Source organism: Leptodactylus fuscus, chromosome 1 (assembly GCF_031893055.1).
Source record: "Leptodactylus fuscus isolate aLepFus1 chromosome 1, aLepFus1.hap2, whole genome shotgun sequence".
In the NCBI taxonomy this organism is placed as follows: domain Eukaryota; kingdom Metazoa; phylum Chordata; class Amphibia; order Anura; family Leptodactylidae; genus Leptodactylus; species Leptodactylus fuscus.
The window spans coordinates 227,402,843-227,422,404 of NC_134265.1; positions in this window are offsets into that span (position 1 = coordinate 227,402,843).

Below are 19,562 nucleotides of genomic sequence, written 5' to 3' on the forward strand. Positions count from 1 at the left end.
TATGAATGCCTGAGTCAATTTGGAGCGTTGTTTTGGATTATTGTCTTGCTGAAATATCCATCCCCGGCGTAACTTCAACTTCGTCACTGATTCTTGAACATTATTCTCAAGAATCTGCTGATACTGAGTGGAATCCATGCGACCCTCAATTTTAACAAGATTCCCGGTGTCGGCATTGGCCACCCAGCCCCAAAGCATGATGGAACCTCCACCAAATTTTACAGTGGGTAGCAAGCGTTTTTCTTGGAATACTGTTTTTTTTTTGGATGCCATGCATAACGCCTTTTTGCATGACCAAACAACTCAATCTTTGTTTCATCAGTCCACAGGACCTTCTTCTATCACTCTCCCATACAGCTTCTCCTTGTGCAAAGTGCTCTGTATTGTTGACCGATGCACAGTGACACCATCTGCAGCAAGATGATGCTGCAGCTCTTTGGAGGTGGTCTGTGGATTGTCCTTGACTGTTGTCACCATTCTTCTTCTCTGCCTTTCTGATATTTTTCTTGGCCTGCCACTTCTGGGCTTAACAAGAACTGTCACTGTGGTCTTCCATTTCCTTACTATGTTCCTCACAGTGGAAACTGACAGGTTAAATCTCTGAGACAACTTTTTGTATCCTTTCCCTGAACAACTATGTTGAACAATCTTTGTTTTCAGATCATTTGAGAGCGGGCTGTCCATGCTTGGTGACCATCAAACTTAACTGAACTTGAATTGTTTTGTTAAGAGGAATGGTCCAAAATACCTTCATCCAGGATCCAGGAACTGATTAAAAGCCGCACACTGTTCGAATGGATTTCGAACTCCATTATAATCTATGGGGGGAAATGCTGATTTCAGGGGAATGCAAAATTTGATAAAATTATACTTATCAAGTCCACGAGTGACGGTCGGGCTGGATTCTGCCTAGGCAGAGTGAATTCCAGCCGGAAGACGCTGCAGGGACGCTGCACGGAGAAGACTTCTAAAGGTAAGAGAAGAACCAGCGTTGATTGGCAGAATGTATAGCATTCTGCCAATCAACGCTGGTTCTGCATCGAACCTTAAACTTTGAACAGCTAGTAGTGTTCGATCGAGTACGAGTATTTCGAATACTACTACTCTACACTACTCGCTCATCACTACTCTTTAGAGAATTCCACTTTTCAACTACCTTAGAGGCTCTGCACACATGACATAGAGTCCAGATACCAAAAATAAATAAAGTCTAAATCTGCACTCTACTGTAAAAGTCACATAGCGCTCCTTCCCTTCTGCGCCCTGCTGTCTACTAGGGTTGAGCAATCGGAAAAGATTTGATTCCGATCGGTGATCAAGTAAATTTCACGATTGCGATCGGAATTCTGAACACAATCTTTTCCGGCGGGATCGAGGTCGGAGGTTATGTTCCCACAATTCTTGGTTACTGGCCAATCATTGTGGGAAAAGCTAACATGATGCCTGAAACTCAGGCACCATGTTAGCTATGGGCAGTAATGTCATTGGTTTTCGGCAGCATCATCACACCCCTCTATATAAAGGCGGTGATGATGCTGATGCCACCATTTTGCTGCACAGACTAGCTAGGGAGAGGAGCTCAGTTGTAGCTAGGGTCAGTGTAGGCAGGTGTTTAGCTGTGCTAGTGAGGGTGTTATAGTCCTCAGACTGTACATATCTTTCACAAAAAGGCATTCATTCATTTCTGAAAACCAGCGGCTGTCCACATCCAATAGGCAGCTCTTATCCTCAGACTATATATACCTTTCAAAAAAAGGCATCCATTCATTTCTGAAAACCAGCAGCTGTCTATATCCAATAGGCAGCTCTGTCCTCAGACTATATATACAGTCATATATAAAAACATGCTTGCAGATCCTGAATACTGGGTGGCAAGCCTACTTGATCCTCGCTTAAGGGATAAAGTTCCGGGTTTCATTTCCATCACACCACAGGCTTATAGGGATATCGATATGTACCATCAAACTCTGTTGGACGACTTAATGGACACATTTCCTACAGAAAGCAGTGAGTCAAGATCATCTCCAACTCCTGCACAACTTTCACAACGCCGTGGTGGTCCCAGAGACAGAAGCACAGCCTGTTGCAAGGGAAGTGTGGGCATAATGGCTAATGCTTGGCTGTCTTTGTTGAGGCCTACTACACCAACATTAAATGTAGAGGTATCAGACCGGAGACAGCATTTTTTGTTGCAGGTGCAAGACTATATGAAAACACACATAGACATCTTACCACAAGAGTCTTTCCTGCTGGACTACTGGGTGTCGAAGAAGAAAATGTGGCCTGAACTTGCCCAGTATGCCCTGGGGTTACATTCCTGTCCAGCAGCTAGTGTCTTCTCAGAACGACTGTTCAGCACTGCCGGTGGTGTTGTCACAGAGCTTCGGACAAGACTCTCTGCTGACAATGTCAATCGCCTGAGTTTCATAAAGATGAACGAGGCCTGTATTGAGAAGGGCTATAACACACCATTGGGATTATAAAGAAATCGATGTTGTTACAAAATGTCTCACCGATTTTCTGTAACTCCTCCTGCACATACCTTTTTTTTTTTAGGCTACTATTTTTCAGAGGCTCAAGTGCTTAAATATTTGGACTCCCAACTACTGAAAAAAACTTAGTTTCAGGCCTATGCTTCCTTGGGGAGAGGTCACTCATATGACTGAGGCTCATGTGCTTCAATTTTGGGATTCCATGCTGTGTAGTCATGAAAATATATTTTACCGGCTATGCTTACTTTTAAAGAGGTCGTTCATGTGACTGAGGCTCATGTGCTTCAATTTTTGGACTCCACGCTACTGAGAAAAAATTATTTTAAGGCCTATGCTTCCTAGGGGAGAGGTCACTCATATGACGGAGGCTCATGTGCTTCAATTTTTGGACTCCACGCTGTGTAGAGGTTAAAAAACAATGTTTTATGGCCATTTAAGTGTTCCCTTGCTCTTTCCATGCATTCTAATAACTTGTATGTATTTTTTGGTAACTTTTCATAGCTTTTAAAAAATGATATTAGAAAAAAAAATCCCATTGACTTGCATTAGGATTGGAATTGGAATTGATATCGAGTTCGAATGGAAAATGAGCAGAAATCGGATTTCAAGATCGATCCTGAAATCTAAAGATAGGCTCAACCCTACTGTGTACCCTTAATAAAGTTTATGCTGACATGTATGACACTGTTGTACCCAGGATAATGTACTTGTGTAATGCGATATGTGGGTATAAACTGCTGTTTGGGTACAGCCAGACAAAGAGAGGAAGAAGCACTATTTGGTTTTTGGAGCACTTATTTAGACAGTTTTATTTTTAGTTGCTGAGCCACTTTTGCAGAGCTTCTGCTCCTGAAATGCCAGTTAAGTGGAATCCCCTGACACTTGACCCCATTTTGGAAACAGTACTCCCAAGTGTTTCTATAATTTATTTTTCAGAAATGAAAACGCAACTGATGGTGAAAGGAGAAAATTGTATTTTTTCCTGGAATACATAATTTCAGTGCGCAATATGTTGTTACCCAGCTTGTACCTGGGATGAACACTTAAAAAACTGTTGTGCCCAAGGTACCCACTTAACAGCCTTTGAAGTGTGTATCTTAGCTGACACAAGCTGGAGGCAACATATTGGGCACTAAAATTGCATATCTCTGGAAAAATTGAAATTTTCACTTTTCATTATCATTTGCACATTCATTTCTGGAAATTAAATTAATTCAACACTTAAAGGTTAAAAATGCTCACTATGCTACTTGATAAATCCCTTAAGAGGTATAGTTTTGCAAAGTGGGGTGACATGTCTGCGGATGCCACTTTACTGGCAATTCAAGGGCTCTGCAAAAGTGACATGATTTCGAAAAACAAAACTGTCCTCCAAAAACCTAAATAGCGTTCATTAATGAGCTGTGCCCAAACAGCAGTTTATACCCACAAAAACAACATGGTGTCTAGAAAGTCCCTTTAAGTCTATATAAAAGCTAAAAAGTGTAGTGCTCCTTCCCTTCTGAACCCTGCTATGAGCTCAAGCAGCAGTTCATGCCCACATATACAACTTTTTGAACCCAGGATAACCCACTTAAGGCCCGGGCCCACGGGCCGGAAAATCACGGTGTTTTACAGTACTTGCAAAGTGGATGGGATTCATTCAATTCCCATGCTCACTTTGCAGAAAAAATCGCATAGCAGACACTCTGAGATTTCCAAAACTGTCATGGTTTTGAAAATCGCAGCATATCAATTATATCTACGGAAACGCCGACAGCTTTCCCATAGATATAATTTTAACAGAAAGTCAACGGAGGAAAACTCCATGAATGTTCTGTTCAAAGTGCTGCGGGAAGAACCGCAATGTGTTCACACCGTGGTTGTTTCCACAGCGCTTTAGCGTGGCGTTTCTGGCCTAAACGTTTTAGGAGTGCATGTCTCTGATGACACAAAGTGTGCGCAACATATTGGGTACTGAATTGGCATATTTCTTTAAAAATTTAAATTTTTACTTTGTACGTTGATTTTTGGGAAGCACTCCTAGACTCAAAATAATACTACCCCTTGAGAAACTCAAAAATGGGGTCAGTTTTGCAGGGTTTTGTGCTGATACTTTAGGATCTCTCCAAATGCAACATGGCACCTGAAAACTATTCCAGGAAAATCTGACCTCCAAAAGCCAAATAGCGCTCTTTCCATTCTGAGCCCCATTCAACAGTTTGCAACCACATATGGCATATTTTTAAGATCAGGAAAAATTGGCTAAAAAATGTGTTTCTTCTTCTTTAACTCCTTTTAAAAATTAAAAATTTGGGACTAAATGGACAGTTTATTGGTAAAAAAAAAAAAAGTAATTTTTCAATTTTAAATTCCAATGCTAGTAAAATCTCACTATACCCCTTGATATGTTCTGTGTGGAATGTAGTTTCCAAAACAGGGTCACTTTTGGGGGGTTTGTATTGTACTAGTATTTTAGCACCTCTGCAAATGCTACATGGTACCTGAAAACTATTTCAGCAAAATTTGTACTACAAAAGCCAAATAGTGTTCTATTTCATGGTCATACAGCTTTATAGTATATTTGGGGGAAGGGGAGAGTACAAGAGCTCAGCAACTGATCAGTGACAGAATAGTATACAGAACAGAAATACAGAGTAACAGAATCCTATATATGGACAGCAAGGAATACATACTGACTGATCAGTAGGACATTAACCCTGTCATATCACATCAATAAGACATTGTGATTTTGTGGGGGGGGGAAAACACGTCACATCACAACATGTACTATTGATTTATTTTAAAAAAAATAATTAAAATGAACATTTTTTTTCTCTAATTTTTAACAAAATTAGGAATATAAAAATGCAGAGTATGAAAATGAATACCCTCCTAAAGAGTTACCTTTTATGAATCCTTTTCTCATTTGTATTGCAAAATCAGATTCAAATTAAGTTAAGCTGTCTTTTATATGCAGTTTTCGCTGCTGTCAAAATGATGGTAATTTGAATAAAATGTGAATTATAACTTGCATTTTATAGGCCAAAGATGAAATTAATATACATATAAAATGTAGTCTTGTAACTCAAGCTTTTTCGACATTGAAGTAGTAATTTATTTCATTGAACGAGTCTTATAACTGCAGGGGGATGGCAGTCAAGTTGAAGTTCCAAAAGCAGTTAAACTTTGTCTTATTAGCAGAGAAGCTATAGTCACAACACGTTACTACTGGCTAATAAATTTATTTTTTGAGTAATGAAATTGTCATCAACCCTTAGCTAATCGGAATTAGGTTATAATTGGAGCCCTTTGTGCATGAAGAATAAAAAGTGTTCCACACTGTAGATTGGCAGAACTCTTTAATTTCGAAAACTAAAATGTTAAAGAAATGACATCTTTAATATTAACATAAATTCAATTCAAATCTCAAACTTTTACATGTTATGATATATTTTGATAATTTAGTAAATTTATGTAAATAAAAAAAAAATCTGTGGGATCACAATTTAGCCGTACAATATACAGTCATATTGTGAACATTGTGAAATATATAGAAAATCTTTTTTGTATCATTTTTCAACATCTCAGCAAGGTTTAGAACTAAAAATAGTTATAATCTTTGGATTTTAAAGAGGTTGATTCATAATAAAAAAATAAACATCAGGGCAGACATTTTGTTGGGCAATAGCTTAATATTACAAAGTTTAATTATAGTGAAATGTTTGATAGTATAGTGCAATGTTAACTTTAAATAGAAGGTCCATCTTTAGAGATTCTCCTCAAAGGGGCTCTATCATTGGGAAAAGTCATTTTTATCGAAACACATCCTTGCATAGCCTCTAGAAAGGCTATTCCACACCTACCTTTTGTATGTAAATTGCCTCAGTGTTTTCTGTATGAGCTTGTTTTTATTCCTATGCTAATTAGCCTCTTGGTACACCCCGGAAGTATCATCGTGCACCCTCTGCTATTCTTTCCTATGTATGTGTACAGCATAGGCTGCTGATGATGATGACTTTCTGCTTCCTATTTGCACACACACAGATAGGAGAGAATGGCAGGAGTGCTGCTGGGAACTTCCTGTGCTGGCTGGAAACTAATTAGCATATGAAAAAAAAATGGAATTATTCAAAAACCACTGAGGCAATTTATATACAAAAGGTACGTGAGAAATAGCCTTTCTAAAGGCTATGCAAGGATGTGATTAGTTAAAAATGACTTTTCCCAATGATAGAGCCCCTTTAAGGCTAAGGCCCCACATTGCAGAAACACAGCTTTTTTTGTTTCAGATTTTGTTGCATTTTTTTGAGCGAAAGCCAAGAGTGACTTCAAAAGGAATGGGAAATATATAGGAAGTTCTTATACTTCTACCTTCTGCTCAATCCACTCCTGGCCTTGGCTCAAAAAACTGCAACATAATCTGCAACAAAAAAAGCAACTTTTATACAACGTGAGACCTTAAAGGGGCTCTCTCAGCAAAATCATGCTGATAGAGCCCCACATATGCGTGAATAGCCTAAAAGGCTATTCAGGCACCATAAGAGTTATATTAAACTACCCCCCCCCCCCCCCCGTTTTAAAATAAAACCCTAAAAAAGAATGTGCTCTACTTACCGAACGTGCACGCTGGGCAGGCATTCAGGGTGTGTCTTCATCTTCTTCCACACCTCTTCTTCCTCCGATGTCCTCCGGTCCCGTCCTCCTCCGGCGCTCGCTCGCGGACACTGATAAAAAAAAATAGCTTGGGTGCATGCGCTGTAGCATGCGGCTTCTTCTACGGCTACTGCGCATGGGCCCAAGCTATATTTTTTTTTATCAGTGTCTGCGAGCGAGCGCCGGAGGAGGACGGGACCGGAGGACATCGGAGGAAGAAGAGGCGTGGATGAAGAAGACGGTGCACCCTGAATGCCCGCCCAGCGTGCACGTTCGGTAAGTAGAGCACATTCTTTTTTAGGGTTTTATTTTAAAACAGGGGGGTAGTTTAATATAACATTTACGGTGCCTGAATAGCCTTTTTAAAGGCTATTCACGCATATGTGGGGCTCTATCAGCATGATTTTGCTGATAGAGCCCCTTTAACTTAAAGGGGTTTTCCGGGCAAAAAATGTTTTGTTTTGTTTTTAAATGTTCTTAATGGGTTAATAAATGCACCTACTTTGGAAAAAAGATTGTGGTTGTGTGAAATGCCTGTTATAGGTGAAAACATCTGGTTCCTCATGTTCTAGATACTTTACTGGCTGCTTCTTTTACTCTTGCTACTTGTAGTTGTGGCACTGACAGAGCGCTGCCTGAGTGAGTTGGACTGGAAGCGGGCAAATGTGCAAGCAGTCTCCCTAAAAGCTGTGGCAAGCTTGGCATATATCCTATCCTGATAAAACATTCTTTCCTACACCAAGACTTGAGACATGCATTTAACTTCTTAATCTCCCACTGCCTTTCCTGTGTTCACAGCACAGTGCAAACATTATCCTTACCTTACCTCCACTCCTTCACTTTATCTGACAATCTGCCTGTAATTGCTTAAATCTTAAATAAATGAGCTTTCCCAGTCTAAGAATACTAGTCTGCAGCCATCCCAGTTCCTAACTATACTATAATGGTCAGGTGCTAGATTATACCTGACTCTTCCCAACAACCCTATTGGGGGTGAGTGGCAGGTAACGTTTAATGTTAGCCTTTTTACTGTCAAACTCTATCACTGCGACTACAACTAATGTTGGAGTTAAAGTAGCAATCCCTTTCTGCTGTAGCCATTTTTGTTTTTTACTTCTGCCTTCCAAAAGTCATAACTTTTTAAGGGCATTCACAGAACCGTATCAGAACTTAATTTTTGCAGTGCAAATAGTACATAATAATGGTACCATTTAATATTCCTTATGATGAACAAGGCATCTTTAGGGTTAATGCCTGTGATCAGTGCAGGCACTGATCACAAGCATTACCACTGGGTCTCTGCTGTATAACACTGTAGAGACCAGCCAGCTACAGTGGCCACTGAACTCCTGATCAGCTGCCATGCTTAAAGACCCAACATCCACTATAATAGTATGACAGATGCGGGGAAAGATTTCAAATAAAACTGCAAAAATAAGACATTTTTCTTATTAACTATTTTATTTACAATTAAGAAACAATATCAGTTCAAGAGTCCTCGATTCTGAAGTAGTCCAAATAATACTGTGGAACCTAAAAGACAGAAAAAAAACTAATAATTACATACATACATCTTTTGTCCTCTTTCTTTTTTTTTTCTCCAATGTAACTTTTTATAACATTTTTCATAAAAACATGAAAATACAAACAGCACAGCATTTTGACAATTTAAGCCAGTAGTTAGGTGTAATGCCACTCGGCCAGAGGAGGGTCGGCATAGGAGAAGACAGATAGAAGCTGAGTGTCTTCACCAAGTTTGTGGAACAGTAAGTGCAAGCATCCGATGGCACAGTAGAGGAGAGCTGTGGACCAGTAGGTAAGTATGGAGTTGCAGTTCCACATTGCTACAGGCCACAGGGCAGGGACAGGTAATGTTGGTTGAGGGAGGTGCCACTGTGGCAGTTCAGTAGCTGTTGGAGTGTCCCCAGAGGCTCTACTGCGTTCAATTGGCCGTGCAGATGAAGCAGAGATGGCGGTACAACTTCATCACTTGCCAGAAACAGGTCAAACACCCCAAATTAGGCATTCTGGAATTTGGGGAAGGACCCGGGGTGTATGGATGTAAATAGTGGCTGCTAGACTGGAGAAAAAGCCATTAGAGGGCTGACAGAAGCAGGAACTCTGATCAAACACGTCTTATCCATCTTTTGTCTTCTTTCTTCTCTGATTGCTAAATAAAAAATAGAGTTTAATGAACTCTGGTTTCTATTGTGCTTGAGGGGATCAAAGATGTTCCAGAATTAATAGTTTATATAGAAGTTACATAGGAGTCCCTGAATTAGCTGTGCTATTTTAACCTGGTTATTCCCAGTCACATTGAAAGTAGGTCAGTGACATTGTAGTGTTAGTGGTGGAGCAGGAGGAGTAAGTAGCTGATGGCTATTCAACTGAATGTAGATACCACCCAGTCAGTCTCAAAGGTATAAAGAAGCACTCTGGTGATTTTTTCCCATTCATTATATATATATATATATATATATATATATATATATATATATATATAGTAAAATTGAGCCAGTATTGCCTTATTTAGTTATTGCTTTCTATATGCATCCTTCTCATCACTAAGGTCATGTGAATGTATGAAGAATTGTTCCACACAAACTCTCCACGGGAGGCACGGGGAGCAAATTCTATCACTAAGCAGAGCAGAGTGTTCCTGTCACACAGCTATGGACAAGAAGCTTAGAACTCAGCCACACTAACTATATACTCATAGGTCAGCTTCACTATTGTGATTACAACAGAACACTGGCATAAACATGGTGCATATTTGGAGCATCTTGGACCCTCTACTTTGGGCTACAAATTTTCAACTTTTTAGACAAGTGGGTGTGGAGTCTCAAAAAGGGGTGGTGGCTTAAAAGTGATATGATGCACCCAAAATGCCCCATAATTATATGGTAATTTCTGGTTCAATGTAAGCCAACTAGGAGTTGATATAAATGTACATGCAGACTAAAGAGTCTAAAGCTATACCAGATCATCCAGCATCAGCTGCTGTGATAAATTTGGCGTATTTTCAAACTGATGTTTTTGCTGAAGTGCTTCTTTAACATCATATGTGGATTGTGCTTCCATATGTTCTTAATGGTATATTACTTTTATTTGTAACTTATTCAATGTGTTTTTAAGCAAAATATATAATGAATAGGCACATAAAAAACTGAAATCTGAACTTTTGAATTTGGGGGGAAAAAATGAATAAGGAAGAAGCTTAAGAATGCTTGCCAAATGAAATTTGCAGAATTGAAAGACCTCTGCATGAACTAGACATTGCAAAAAATGTCTGTGCAGTGAAGAAGAAATAAAAAACTTTAAAGAAAACTCAGAGCTGTTAAGTGACAATTTTCACCCACATCACCAGTAATTATATGATCACCCATAAACACTGCACAAAAAAAATAACTTGGCAAAATTTCCAGTTAAATGAATGTTAAATGAATATGTATCAAAATAACAGGGTTGGAACAAACATCTGCCAAATTTAATTGAAAATGTGCATTTGTCTGAGCCAAAAATGGGCAATATTTTGGCAAGAGATTCTAAGCTTAATGGTATTATATTTTACCTTTGTATAATGATGTTCTGTATTAGCTGCGGTACATTGTTTATCTATGAAATGAAAAGGGTCATTCAATGTTAAACAATGTGCTCCTAACCATCACTTCTTTAAAGACATAAAATACAAGCATCTAATCGCATATTATTAATGTGAAATCTGATTTTCATATTTGCTGTGCTATTTTAAAGCAACATCATGTTTTTCAGTTCAATGAAATAAAATGATGTTGTTCTTTTGCTCAGCATGAGAAAGGGAGGGTTAACGTCCATGATCATCGACCATACAATAATTGCACAAAGACCTATTAACAAGATGTCTTGGATATAGTGTCATTCTGCCATTCCTCATAGGAAATGTTCACTAACCCTTTACATTTTGACAGTAATTCTAATTCAAACACAAAACATCATTGACTAAATATCTGCTTCTTAGATCATGTATTAAGGTCAATTTTCTTTTCAAATGTGTTCAAAAGAATTTTAAAAGAAAAAATATTAAAATTATGAAATAACCATATACAGTTTTAATACAAGAATTGTTTTATTACTGAGTGAAATATTTTGTAGCATTATATTGTAAGGTCTAATGAAAATTTAAGCCAAGTATAAATTGTGATGTTACTGTATCATATTACAGTGAATAAAATGCTGTAAGTTTTATAAATTTCATGCGCCTGTTTACAAATTTATGTCAATAATGGGAAGTGAGTCAGCTTGGGGATCTTTATGGCACAAGAACCTAGCATAATGAGATATAATATATGTTTAAAGCCCCACTCCGACAAGTCTAATTATTCCTTCTGTCTGTACTACAGGGCAAACTATTGTGAAGTCAATGATGCAGCCTTTTTACCTTACTTTAAAGGGGTTGACCAGATTCAGACCAATATGGGAAGAAAAATGTTAAATAGATATAGCATTTTCCAATATACTTTCTCTATCAATTCCTCACGGTTTTCTAGATCTCTGCTTGCTGTCATTCATTCTGTTACTTCTGGTGGATAAAAGTCTGACCAGGAATTCTCTCATACATACAACAAGTCTACGATTATAGGGTTTTGTTAACACACAGCAGACTTGTTCCAGAAATTTTTGCAATGGTCTCAGTATTCTAATGGGGCTTGCAGAAATGTATTCACATGCTGCATGAAAAACTTCATTCAGATGTATGGAATAAATTTTTAGTTGGAGAAATTTTCTATAAAAATACCCTGAAAAGCTATTCAAATGAGTATTCTGAAGTTCAGTAGGGCTGTACAGACTTCTATGATTGCCATGTTAAAGTTCTGTACAAGGCAGAGGTTGAACAGAGCTGTAGTATAGTCATTTTCAGTTCAAAAAGCTAGTTTTTTTATTTATTTATTTTTATGTAAATGTCACAATTATATTGATGTTAATTTGTATTACTTTAATTTTAATAATAGTCAATTTGCATGTTAAATTGTTTCCATGTTAATTTGTTTCCATGTTTCCATTTGTTTCCATGTTTGTTCCATGTTTCCATGTTAATTTGCATTACTTTCCTGAACTACTATTTTTAGCACCGGTTTTTAATGTTGTGTGTAAAAAAATACATTATTATTATTACATTAAATTATGTTTATCAAAATTTTCACTTAGTATAAGCCTTATATGACAACTGAAATATCTAGATCTACAAAAACACTCTAAAATAGGTTGGCATTTTTGCTAAGAGTAATTGATGGCCAATAGGGACTGGCTTTTTGTCACCTTCACTCTTTTAGACTGCGCCTGATGTGCTCTCCATTGCCCGCAGAGACTCTACCTCTGTTCAGAGAGCAAATCGTAATGTGCTGTTCATTTAGGACAAATGATTGATTCCTCTGTAATACTTCTAAATGGAAGTTGTATCAGTGTCCAAAAGCATAAAAGGATCAGATAGACAGGGTCTTTAGCAATAATTGGGCCACCCTGCATCAGGTGAACCTTGCTGCTTTATGGGCCAAATGTGCATGTCACATTAGGTATTTGTTAAATGGAGATAATCATAGCTTTCAGTACATTACTTGTTTAGAGCACAGGTTCTTGCTAAGCTTACAGTACACGTCTCTCAAAAAATTAGGGACAACTAAACTCCTAGATAAATGATGCGCTATGACAATAATTGCTGCAGATGAAGACACATGAAATAAAGTGTCAGATTCTTTGAGTTGTAGAAATGATATTTGGGCTTTTCAAGGTGAAGCAAGGTACATCTCTCACAGTAAAATAATGATGTTTAATACTTTATTCTATTATTTTGTTTCATTAATTGAAAACAATACCTAAGACTCCACGCCTTCCCCAAAATAGACTCCACATCACTGTCAATGGCAGGAGGTAAATGAGATATTCTTAATTACTGGTTCATGTCATCTTCTAACAATGATCTGTAACTCGTAGTGTCAACCTTTAGTTAAATTGGGAATAAGCTATAATTTATAAGTTTTGTATTTTTAGTCTGCAGCTTTGGTATAAACTTAATTTCACAATAGTAATCTGAGCCATTGTGTACTATTAGCACACATTACATATGCTGTATACATTAAAGTGTAACATATACATTAAAGCGAAACTAAACTTTGGACTAAACATTGGACAGTATTTGCATCACAAATACATTTTTTAACATATGTTATTAACAAATTTGGTCTTCTTTCAATGAAATCCTGCATTTCTTTCTCTCTTTCCCTTGCTTCATTATTGAGACTTGTTTCTGCCTCTCACTGAATGTTACTGTGTATGGAATATGGGACTGTGTACTAGAGAAAATGAAGGGGGGGGTCACTTCAAACAGTTATTGCTTGGACATTATAAAACGTAATAACTTGTTTTGGTGAAAAAGGACATTATATTCTTTCATATGACACTAATATCTATATTGTTTCCAGAGACATTACAGGTTGAAAACGCATTCGGGATTGGGATTTGTATATCATATATTATACAGTTTATAAATATCCTAATCTCGACTGTGTTTTCAACCAGTGAAATCTCTAGAAATTATTTTGATAGCACTGTACTTAGTGTCTTATGGAAGGAGAAAATGTCCTCTTTCATATGGCAAGATTGTACGTAACATTCAGTGCGGTGCAGGAACAGCTCTAAATACAGAAGCAAGGACAGAATTATTTTTTTTGACACACATGTTGGTTATATTGCAAAAAGTAATGGTTTTGTCAAAAAATAGCCTGTTTTCTATGACTTTGATACAGGGTTATTGTTATGTAGGAGACACATTTGTGGCTCTGAGGCACTTTAAAAGTAATGAAGATTTGGGTTTTCAAAAATAAAAAGATAGCAAAAATGAATGAATTGACCAGCGTTGATTGGCCAGTGTACAGCATTCGGCCAATCAACGCTGGTTCTGCCGGAGGCTCGTTTGTGAGGACGCGGAGTCTAAAATCCTCACAGACTAGCTTTGGGGCAGAACTAGCGTTGATTGGCCGAATGCTGTACACTGGTCAATCAATGCTGGTCTATTCATTCCTATGAGAAAAAGTAAGCTCGCTCGTAACAGCAAGCTGCCAGCTCTCCTGACTAGCAAGGACGAGCCTGCAGCAAATCAACGCTGGTTCTACAGCAGGCTCGTCCTTGCTAGTCAGGAGAGCAGGCAGCTTGTTGTAATGAGGGAGCTGACTTTTTATCAGCGCTACTGCAAGCGCTGTGCAGTTAAAGCGCACGTACCCCATAGACTATAATGGGGTCCATGTGCTTTAACTGCACAGCGCTCATCTTAAACACTCTCTTCCTGCTATTCGTGGACTTGGTGACTCTCCTTTAGTCGAATAGTGGTTTCCCCTGAAACGAAGGTTTTTTCCCATAGACTATAATGCGATTCAATATTCGATTGAGTAGTGAAATATTGAGGCTCTACTCGAAACGAATATCGAATATTTCACTGTTCGCTCATCTCTACTTGTTATCATTTGACATTGTAAACTATATACTGTATCTTACAGTCCTATGAAAACGTTTGGGCACCCCTATTAATCTTAATCATTTTTAATTCTAAACTTCTAAATATTTTGGTGTTTGCAACAGCCATTTCAGTTTGATATATCTAATAATTGATGGACACAGTAATATTTCAGGATTGAAATGAGTTTTATTGTACTAACAGAAAATGTGCCATATGCATTAAACCAAAATTTGAACGTTGCAAAAATTTTGGTACCCTTTTCATTTTATTGATTTGAATACTCCTAACTACTTTTTACTGACTTACTGAAGCACAAAATTGGTTTTGTAACCTCACTGAGCTTTGAACTTCATAGCCAGGTGTATCCAATCATGAGAAAAGGTATTTAAGGTGGCCAATTGCAAGTTGTTCTGAAGAGTGGCATCATGGGCTACTCAAAACAACTCTCAAATTATCTGAAAACAAAGATTGTTCAACATAGTTGTTCAGGGGAAGGATACAAAACGTTGTCTCAGAGATTTAACCTGTCAGTTTCCACTGTGAGGAACATAGTAAGAAAATGGAAGACCACAGGGACAGTTCTTGTTAAGCCAAGAAGTGGCTGGCCAAGAAAAATATCAGAAAGTCAGAGAATAAGAATGGTGAGAACAGTCAAGGACAATCCACAGACCACCTCCAAAGAGCTGCAGCATCATCTTGCTGCAGATAGTGTCACTGTGCATCGGTCAACAATACAGCGCACTTTGCACAAGGAGAAGCTGTATGGGAGAGTGATGAGAAAGAAGCCGTTTCTGCAAGCATGCCAAAACAGAGTCGCCTGAGGTATGCAAAAGCACATTTGGACAAGCCAGCTTCATCTTGGAAGAAGGTCCTGTGGACTGATGAAACAAAGATTGAGTTGTTTGGTGATACAAAAAGGTGTTATGCATGGCGTCCAAAAAAAAAAACAGCATTCCAAGAAAAACACTTGCTACCCACTGTAAAATTTGGTGGAGGTTCCATCATGCTTTGGGGCTGTGTGGCCAATGCCAGCACCGGGAATCTTGTTAAAGTTGAGGGTCGCATTGATTCCACTCAGTATCAGCAGATTCTTGAGAATAATGTTCAAGAATCAGTGACGAAGTTGAAGTTACGCCGGGGATGGATATTTCAGCAAGACAATGATCCAAAACAGTGCTCCAAATCGACTCTGCATTCATGCAGAGGAACAATTACAATGTTCTGGAATGGCCATCCCAGTCCCCAGACCTGAATATCATTGAACATCTGTGGGATGATTTGAAGCGGGCTGTCCATGCTCGGCGACCATCAAACTTAACTGAATTTGAATTGTTTTGTAAAGAGGAATGGTCCAAAATACCTTCATCCAAGATCCAGGAACTGATTAAAAGCTACAGGAAGCGACTAGAGGCTGTTATCTTTGCAAAAGGAGGATCTACTAAATATTAATGTCACTTTTCTGTTGTGGTGCCCATACTGTGGTGCACCGGTCAAATTTTGGTTTAATGCGTAGTGCATATTTTCTGTTAGTACAATAAACCTCATTTCAATCCTGAAATATTACTGTGTCCATCAGTTATTAGATAGATCAAACTGAAATGGTAGTTGCAAACACCAAAATATTTAGAACTAAAATGATTAAGATTAATAGGGGTGCCCAAACTTTTTCATAGGACTGTATTTCTAGATACAATACCCATCTAGGCTATCTTCATGAAAAGGAGACCCATAGGTCAATTACTTCTGATGTTTATATTTATGTGTATATTTATGTATATCTTTCATGTTTTTGATCATGAATACATCCTGCAGAAATGCAGAATTTTTTTCTTGAAGATTTTGGTGCGGTTTTTTGCGACAAGGTCGGAAATGGCTTGAAAAGGAAAATATAAAGAAACTATTTAGATGTTTCCCTTCTGTCAAATCCACTTCTGACTTTGACTAAAAAAAAACAACACACACACAGCAAAATCTGCAACAAAAAAAACGCTGCATTTCTGCAATGTGGGACCTTAGCCTTACTGGTATATCAGGAACTCTGCAGATGTGGCATCCAAAAACCAAACTGTCTAAATCTGTGCTCCACAAACCAAATGTGCTGCTTCCCTTCTATATCTAACTGTGCTCCCAAACAGAAGTTTATATCCACATATGACATTATTGTCATACCCTTCCTGGCTTTAGTACTATTACATCACATGTTGGAAAGAGGTTAAAGATGTTATGTATAAAACACATTACATTAATGTAAACAAATATCATGTGCATAGAAATGAGTAAATTTAATGAAATTCATTTCAGGTCCAATTCGCTAAAACTGGCTTATTTTTTCAAAAACATAAACTCAGTCCTAGACAAAAGTACTTCATGATACTCTGAGGCCTTCTAGGACTGTATCCAAACCCTTTCAAGCTCTTTAACGCTAAGACATAATACTTGTCAAAGTGTCAGCAATTTATCCGGTTATGGGTAAACGGATGGTAGATGGTGATAAAAAGAAACAGCCTGTTTAAAAACAGACTGCCCTGTCAGATTTTTCATGCTTTATTTGTTTTTGGGGGAAGGTGCCTGCTAGTGTATACAGTATATACCCTCTGCTCTGGGAAGCAGCAATGGCTTTTTTGACAAGCTGTCAAAAAGTTATTGCTTTTTGGGGAGCAGTTTCTGGTTTGTTACATTTACCCTGTGTAGGTTATGGTGGATTGTCAGCAGCAACAGTACAATATGGAGCATGGTGAACAAGGCAGGATATGTGCAGGTATGTAGGGCTAGTAGTACCAGCAGAAGTACAGTGTTTATCACGATGGACAAGGTAGGTGATGTGTAGGGATAGTATCAGAGGCAACAGAAAACATGTTGGACAGGTAGAATGTGACAATGGCATAATTGGTTTGGAGAGAAATATCCTGTCCCTACTGTCAACAATGGCAGATCCATTCAAGGATATTAAACCAAGGTGTTTGAATATCCTTAAGGGGTTGAATCTTTTTTTTTTTTTTTAAATTAAGGTTTTCCAACGGAGAACAATTTTTTTTCTTCTTCATTTCCGTGATGCTATCTGCCATGCTGAATAGCTTCGCTGACAGTATACTGGAGGGTGGACAAGACAGTGGCAAACTGGGCTAGTCCCTAACACTGGTCCAATCTGCTGAACCAATAGTTTATGGGCTCAGAGCATTTGCCAGAGAAAGGGCACATTCCAGGTGAGACTTAACCTGGCTGTTCAGGTGTTGTATATCCATTTCCTTATTTGTGTCCGGTTGGCGCAGTGGAAGAAAAAAGTGTTCCATCATGTTTAGCAGACTTTATTGATGTTGTTGGTGCTGTTGCTACTTGTCATGGCAGGCGCACTGGTAGAGGTAGTGGAGAGGTAACTCTTGGACAGAAAAACTCTCGAATTTTGCTTTTCTAGGTGAGGGTATAAAAGCATCCAATTTCCAACTCTTTGGCTGATGCTAACAATACGCTTGTCAGCATGCAAACATGCAGCTTACTATTCTCGCAAGCTTGTCTGAGGAAGCAGTTGTTCATTTTCCGCCTCATATTGCAATGCCTGGTCATGGCTAGCCATCTTCATTGTCGAAGAGACACAAAGACGAGTGGGGTAGGTGTCATCCCAGTAGAAGGCCTCATGACTTGGGTAATGTATTTGGGTGCATTGTCTACCCCTTGTTGACAACATACATCCATTTATTATGCCTTAAGTTGTGTATGTCTATTTGATTAAGTGATTTAAGTTTGGGGTATGTCTACCAATGTGAGTATGATGTATTATTTTGACCATTATTTTCTTGAATATATTTTGCTGTTTCTGGTCAGTATTATTCATTACTACCAGTGATAGATAAGTGCCACAGATTTACATTCTAAATCGGATGATTATATAGATAATCTGTTTTCCCTTAGCCCAAACATCAGCACAAGATGGGGTATTCCTGCCCCTGTGTACTGTTAGGACAGGTGGAAAGTTAATTAGCTAACAAGCTTCCCCCCCACCCCCTATAAGAGGCCAGAGAGACACCCCCCCCCCTCGTGTTAGTCAAAAAGTATGCAAATTCATACGCAATATAATCACACAACCATTACCATTGATACAGGGAGGGAGCCTTGTGCTGCTGTTTGGGCTAAGGGAAAACAGATTATCTATATAATATTCCATTCCCCCTACACCCAACAGCAGCACAAGATGGGGATTTAACAAGTAGGTATCCCAGCTAGGGAGGGTAGTCCTGGCAAGCAGAAGCCAGAACAGAATGACCAAAAGCTACCGCTTCGGAGTTGCGCCAATCCAGTCTGTAATGTTTTGCAAATGTCAAATGGGAACTCCAGGAAGCCGCAGCACATATTTGATGTATAGAGAGAGATTGTCTCTCTGCCCAGGAGGTTGCCACAGCTCTGGTTGCATGGTTGCGTAGGAATTCTGGTACTGGTAAGTCTTGAGCTTGCAGAGAACAGGTAATGGCTTCCCTTATCCATTTGGACAATGTGACCTTGGAGGCCTTGATATCTTTGTTGTGCCCAAAAATATTTACAAGCAGATTTTCTGAATTACGGAAGGAGTTTGTCCGGTCCAAATATATCCATAAAGCTCGTACAAGGTCCAGCTTGTGCAACCTCTCCTCCCACTCAGAAGAAGGAGAAGGAAAGAAGGTTGGTAGGGATATAACTTGATTTATGTTCCCAGACGTGGGGACCTTGGGTAAAAAAACCACGGACAAATCTAAGCTGTACTCTGTCAGAAAAAAAGGTGATGTAGGGTTCAGAGGCTGCCAGGGCCTGCAGTTCTCCAACCCTTTTGGCAGAAGTAATAGCCAATAAAAAGGTTATCTTAAGTGTGAGGTATTTTAAATCCACCTTAGACAAAGGCTCAAAGGGGGGAGCCCTTATACTTTTATCTTTTGTTGAATCCACTCCTGGCTTTGGCTCAACAAACCACAGCAAAATCTGCA